This window comes from Orycteropus afer, unplaced genomic scaffold (genome assembly GCF_000298275.1).
Source record: "Orycteropus afer afer isolate SDZICR_OR568_19922 unplaced genomic scaffold, OryAfe1.0 scaffold00627, whole genome shotgun sequence".
NCBI classification, from domain to species: Eukaryota; Metazoa; Chordata; class Mammalia; order Tubulidentata; family Orycteropodidae; genus Orycteropus; species Orycteropus afer.
The window spans coordinates 731106-738378 of NW_006922214.1; the positions used below are offsets into that span (position 1 = coordinate 731106).

The 7273-nt window shown below is 43.7% G+C and overlaps 1 non-coding gene across 1 annotated transcript; it reads right to left on the reverse strand.

Moving 5' to 3' along the window:
- Positions 1-5589: 5589 nt before the first annotated feature.
- TRNAS-GCU lies at positions 5590-5671 on the reverse strand. The gene has a single exon. It is a non-coding gene; the product is annotated as a tRNA-Ser (tRNA).
- Positions 5672-7273: the final 1602 nt, after the last annotated feature.

Here is a 7273-nt window from a genome sequence, read left to right on the forward strand (position 1 = left end):
GCTTGTCCTTTCATTTTATCAACAGTACTTTCAAAGAACAAAAGATGATATAAGCCTGAGTCAACATTTGAAGTCTGATATGTACTTTTCAAATTTGATAACTGATTTATCAATTTGCCCTCCCAAATAGCAACTAAAAGTGTGTAACAGTAGCTTTACAGCCCACTCCCAGTTCATTTGGTCGGTTGCTTTTTCTCCACCAGAATCTGAACCTGCAGCCTCAGCCCCTGTTCCCGGGATGTGGCCGAATCCGGTTACAGACTGATGCCACCAAACAGCACGGCCGTAGAACGTCTAAGAGTTTCTATTTTCGACAGAAACTTAAAGATGGTGCCAATCCATTTCACTTAAAAACCACAGTCAGACGCAGCAAGCCTGTCGCTGTATTGCGTAATAGTTAGCATTGGAGACTTGGAATCTAGTGATCTGAATTCAAATCTTGACAGGACCTTGAATCCAGTTTTGCGTTTACCTCAATAGAAAGGTAGGACCTCTGGTAGCATAGTGCCTAAGGCACTTCACTGGATAATCACAGGCGGGCGGTTCAAACCCACCAGCCACTCCTCGGAAGGAAGATGGGGCAATCTACTTCCGTAGTGATACTGCCTCAGAAACCCAAGGAGGGGTCGCAATGAGTCGGGTCTGACTCGACGGCACATAACAACAACAGCAACGATAGTAAGATGACTTGGAACAGACTGTTTCTCTCTTCTTCTGTGTGAAACTCTTTTCTGGTGAAAGGATAGGTTTAGCTCTAAGGCGTAGAAAGCGAAGGGAATTCTCGAGCCATCATTTAGTACTTCTTCCAGGAGTTCTGGTGGCGCAGTGCCTAAGGTATTTGGCTGCTAACCAGAAAGTTGGCGGTTCAAACCCACTAGTCGCTCCCCGGAAGGAAAATGGGGGCTATTGACTTTTGTAAAGGTTTACCGCCTCAGAACCCCACTGGGGGTCGCTATGAGACGAAATCGACTTGATGGCAGGGAATTTGGTTTTTCGGTTGTTTTTTTCCCCCCCTGTGGTTCGGAGGTCCCTGAGTAGGACAAATAGTTTGCTCTGAGCTACTAACCTAAAGATTGGCGGTTTGAACCTACCCAGAATCGCTGCGGAAGAAAGACTTGACGATCTGCTTCCGCAACTATTTCACAGTCCAGGGAACCCTACGGAGCTCTTCTACTCTGCCACAGAGTCGCGTGAGTCCACGGCAACGGGGTTTGTTTGTTTCCTGCGGCGAGTCTCGGAGAACTTAGAAATGGACACTGGCCTTACGTGGTGTACGAACTCCTCGGGGGCCGGATGGTGGGAACCTGGAATCCCACTTCCTAAGACCGAGGCACCCGTTGGAGTCCAAGTCAACCCAAGTACAAGCTGTCCTGGCCCTAAGCCGCTCACCGGCACGCGGAGCCACCTACCAGATTTGCCAAGCTTTTATTCCCCGAAAAATGATTGGTTATTTATCTGAAATTCAAATTTCACCGGGTGCTGTGTATTTTACCTGGTGACCCCACCGGGGGCTCGGCCCCCAGCGCTTTCGGCGCTTCAAGGGCGCGCGTGCGGGCTCACCATCCACCTCTCGGAGAGGAGGCTGCCCAATTCACCGTGACAATTCAAGCTAGTCCGCCTTCTTTCTGTTCCTCGGTCACCGTCTACCCTAACTGCAACACCAGCCTGGAAACGCTGAAGCCCGCAGGGGGCAGAGAATTGGAGCCCGTAGGTCCCTGTGGCCAGAGCGCCCCGCCCTCCAGGAGGCGAGAAAAAGTCGCCTCCAGGCGGGTCTCAGAATCTCGGGGGCGAGGGGTGGGGGTCGGGGTGGGGGGACAGGGGGCAAAGAGGGATAGAACGCCTATAGTCTTCGGAGCCTTTTCTCCTTGGCCCCTTCCAGAAAAACCCAAACTCACTGCGAGCGAGTCCATTCCCACTCCTAGCGGATGGTGGGTTTTGAACCGCTGATCTTATAGGTTGCAGTCAAATGCCTTATCCACTACACCACCAGACCCACTAACACGGAGGGAATCCCTGTCCGCAGAGTCCCTAACGTCTTCAGTGTAATCATCAGGAGTTCGGTTTCCCAAAGCCGAGACTTCCACTGCCATCTAGTCCATTCTGACTCACAGTGACCCTACGGGACAGACTAGAAACGTCCAATAAAGTTTCCAAGGCTGTAAATCTTTACAGAAGCAGAGTACCTCATCTTTTTCCCGCAGAGAAGCTGGTGGGTTCGAACCTCTCACCTTTTAAATTAGCATTCAAATGTCTTAACCCCTGCGCCACCGAAACAACCCTAGGAAGAATAAAAACCTGTCTGCAGAAAACACGGGTATCAGTTTAGATTGAAAAAAGAAAAAAAAAAGTAGAAGAAGAAGAAGAAGCAGCGCTGCCGTTGGTCAGGTCTGGAAGAACAATACGAATAAAGTCAGCCAGTTGCCAGCAAGTAGCGTAGTGTGTAAGGCTGCGAACCAGAAGGTCAGTGGTTCAAACCTACCAGCGGCTCCACGGCAGCCTGCTTGGTAGATATTTATAGCCTTGGAAACCCAATCATAGCGATGGGGGTCGCTATGAGTTGCAGCCTACTTGACAGCAGTGAGTTTGGTTTTGGTTTTAAACAATGAAAAAGTAAATGTCTGTCTGTTAAGGCACCCACCTGTGGTATTTCTGTTATAGCAACACTAGATAACTAAAGCACTAAAGCCAAAAAACCAAGCTCACTGCCCACGAGTCAGATGGACTCATGAGACCCCTCCTTGGGTTTCTGCGGAAGTAGATTGCCCAACCTTCTTTCCGAGGAGTGACTGGTGGGTTTGAACTGCCAGCCTTGTGGTTAGCAGTCAAATGCCTTAGGCATTATGCCACCAGAGCCCCCAGCTAAAGCACTGGGAATACCTAATTGCCAAACTGCCCTTGCTTCATGACAACACCCAATTCCTAGATAATCTCGCTTCTACTAATCTCACCTCAGGCACAACACGGATCTGGACTCACTTCCCTTACAGCCTTCTCAGAATCCTTTAAGGGGAACTCAAATCTTAGAAAAGAGTTTATTTCCGAAGCAGCATATCTCAGCAACTCTGGAGTATCCTGCCTCACATGGATTCAATAAATCTGGTTTTGTCAGACTACAGATTTTGTTCCTGGTGGTCTTTGGCTAATGTCTTTAATACCACATTAACAGTTACCCTTGCTTTTGTGGGCAAGGACAGAGTTTAAAAAACAAACAAACAAAAAAAAACACACCTCACTGCAGTTGAGTTGAGCCCGACTCATAGCCACCCCTCCTTGGGTTTCCAAGACAGTATCACTATGGTAGTAGATTGCCCCTAACTTTCTTTTCTAGGAAAGAGTAGGACGTAGCAAAATTAATCCTGGCGGGGTCTGGAAGGTACAGGATAGATATGTTTATATTGGAATGATGAGAGAAATGTGCATCTGGGAAGACAAGATTTTACTTATCTGGAAAGTAACTGGGTTAACCATGTTTTGGGAAACAAAAACAAAACAAAACCAACAACTAGCATTGTAGTTTTCCAGCTTCAGCATAAATCAGGATTGCCTGGAGAGCAAGATTGCCTGGAGAGGTTATTAAAACAAAAATTGCTGGATTCTGACCTCAGCGTTTGTATTTCTAACATGTTTCCAGCTTATACTGATGCTGTCCTTCAGGGAGGACACTTCTGAGAATGACTGAATGAGAGTATCTCACCTCCTGCTTAAGAGCTAGCTTTGAATCCAGTGATCCAATTTTAGATCTGTCATTTAAACATTCCCTTACCTTCTCATTGGAAAAAAAAAAAAAAAAGTCCACAGGAACTCTACTCTCAAACTTCATAGATTCCTACCCAACCAACAAAGCAGTTGCTGTGGAGTCCATCAGACCAATCCCTAAAATCCATTAAATCTTTAATATTTTATCATCCCTTTTTATAAACTGTCAAAGTTACCCAGAGAATCTGTAAATCATCAAAACCACCAACCTTATGAGACCTTAGGAGCCCCACTCATTTCTTTCTCACTGTGGCGGTTTGTGCTTCCATTCAGATGGTCTGTGTGTGGTGATGCTAGTTGGAGGTATGAAACAATAATCCCTCTTATGGGGCTGCACAAGTAGGTGTGATCTGACTTCTTTTCACTTTGTTGGGAGTGCAAATCAACACAATTCTTATGGAAGGAATGTGGCAATATCCTACAAAAGAACATACCCTAGGACACAGTATATCCCCATCTAAACATTTGTTTATTATAGTATACACACACACACACACACACACATGCAAATAGTATATGCATAAAGTTGTTCATTTCAGCAGCTTTTTTGGGGAAAAAAAAAGATTGGAATGAACCTAACTGCCCATCAATAAGAAATTGATTGATTTATATTAAACTCTATGATGGAATACTGTGCAGCCTTAGAAAACAGTGAGAGATCATGTTTTGTAATGATAGGGGGAGCTCTGCAACATATATTGTTAAGTGAAAAAAAGTATGGCAAAGGACAATATGTACAGATGCTGCTATTAGTCTCTCTCTCTCTCTCTCTCTCTCTCTCTCTCTCTATATATATATATATATACACACACACAATATACACATGCATTCCATACTTATGTATGCATCGTTTGTTCTGGAAGGAGAGATGAGGGCTAATAATGGTACCCTGTTGGTGCTGAGAGTAATTGGTAACAAGACTTTGTTGTATAGCTTTTGACAGTTTTTGAATTTGTGAATGTAGTAAATTATCAAAAAATGGAAATAATAAATGATATTAAGAAATATGTTATTCTCTCTCTCTCTCTCTCAAACTCGGTAAAGATGAAGTCGTAAGTAGAAACTACACAATACCAGCATTCTTCTCTACCATTCACAGTAATAAATCCTTACCACTAACTGGGAATGTTGTATGGAAGGTACTTATTAGTTTTGTCTTATTTCTAAGTAAAGAGATCCATACTCCTTGTCAAAGACAGGAATACTTAGCCTTTAAAGTTCTTGTAAAGACAAAAGAAAATTTTCAGTGGAGATAAAATTAGACCGAAAATTCCTTAACTAAACCATATTCTGGGAGCTCTGGTAGCATAGTGGCTAAGGCACTTGACTGCTAACCAGAAGGTTGGCGGTTCAAACCTACCAGCCACTCCTCGGAAGGAAGATGGGGCAATCTACTTCCGTAGTGATACTGCCTCGGAAACCCAAGGAGGAGTCACTATGAGTCGGGGCCGACTCGACGGCACATAACAACAACGACCCATATTCTGTACATAAAGTACAGAATACGGAATCTACAGATTATTTAATCAAGTACTGAAAAATTTTTAAAAGACAATGTTTATGTACAGCCCTCAATTAATTCTTCAATTGTTTCCTTAATAAGGAACAGCTGGTGAGCAAAAATTACGAGGCAACGAATTTTCGAAAGTTTAGTGGGGGAATAAAACATGTATCAAAGAAATAAACTAACAAGTTCACAAATATCTTAAGTGCTACAAGAGAGCCAGGGAATATTATAGGTAATCACTCAAGTGGGTGGGGGGTAAGGAATTAACTCATAAAAGTGTTCCGTCATTGTTTGGAGTTCCTGGAACTAAAAGGTAGGTTACTATCCGACGAGGATGGGATTCGAACCCACGCGTGCAGAGCACAATGGATTAGCAGTCCATCGCCTTAACCACTCGGCCACCTCGTCAGGTAGGGGTTGATGCTGCTCAGTTTCTTCCTGTATGCAGTGATCCCAGTCCTTTTGTCCCAATATTCCATCTTTTGGCTTAATCCTCACAACCAAGCTCTGAGTCAGGTATTACTAAGGTACGTTTCACAACCTCCATAAAACTGGCAAATCTCTAACAATACATTAAACCAATGCCTGGCACACATTATTGGATACAAGTCCACCGAGCCTGCTGACCCTGCTGCAGCGAACTGTCCGAGGTGCCCCAGAGACACACTCAGGACTCCCACAGGTCCCTCTGCAGCTGCACTCTGCATTCAAGGCACAGTCTTTCTTGCGTCCTGATGAAAACTTCTCCCGGGATTCCCATTTTCTGGGAGGTACTAGAAAGCTAGCTCTGTGATTCCTTTTCAGTTCTTCTGTAATATGTCCGACAGCCAGGAGACGCTTCTCCAGGGCGTGGCGTTGTTCCTTCTGTGACGTGCCAGCAACAGGTGAGAACAAGCTTTGGAAAAAAGAAGACAAGCTCAAGCGCCCTGATGGGTCTGTGACGGCTCGCTGAAACAGTGAGACAAGTTAAGTCTTTTGTACCATAGCGCAAGATCGTAGAGTGACTCCCACCAACACTGGGAAGGGCTATGGGGTGGGGGAGTTAGGATGCCTGAGTCCTGGTTTTATCTCTTTCCTAAGCCACTTCACTAACTCCATCCTCTACCTGGGAAGTCAAACTGAGTCATCCCTAACGTCCATTCTAGCTCTGACAATGTCAGGGAGAAACTGACCATCAAAAAGCCTCTTCCACTAGTGAGGGATTGTGTGCTTTTTGATATTTAGTGGAGAATTGTGGAAGGGAAAATTTTCTTTCTAACCAAAATGCTGGTGCTTTTTCCTATGAAATCTCATACCTCTTTCACAGCTTTGTTGGGAGAAACCCTCTTCTCCCTGACCCATGTTCTTTCACTGAATTTGAAAATACTTATGATCTACACAAAAAAACCCATCAGGAGAACTTCACCCACAGTATTAAATGGAAGGATCTTATTTGTTCCTGAGTGAGGTGAGTGTGTTGCAGTTTTTCTTACACGTTGAGTGGTCCACTAACCCTCACACTTGCTCTTTAGAGACTTAAATGAAACCTCATTTCATTTAAGCAACTTTAAAACTGTTGCTAGGAAAAGCTTGGGGGTAGGGATTTCTGGTATTAAATAAACAAGGGTTTCACTGAACTTTGACTGAGACCACTCTCCTTCTGTCTAGGAGACAGGGGATGTCTGTTTTGGTTGTCATATTATACCAAGACCAGAGTAGGTAAACAATAACTATTGTTAAATGAATGCGTGAAATAGTCTAGATTTGATATAAAAGAAGCATTATGCACTAGAATTAAGGTACCTGGAAAGTATGTTTTCATTTAATTAAATCTCTTGGATAATAATCCTAGTTTTTTTTTAATCATTATTATTCATAAAGTTATGATGGGTATTAAATGAGCTAGCCTTAGTAAAATGCTTAGAAAATTATCTTGTAAATAGCAAGCACTGACATTATTGTAATTGTTTTTGTTACTGTAATTATATTTAACAAGAAAAGAATAAAAACATTAAAAAAAAACTAAAAACA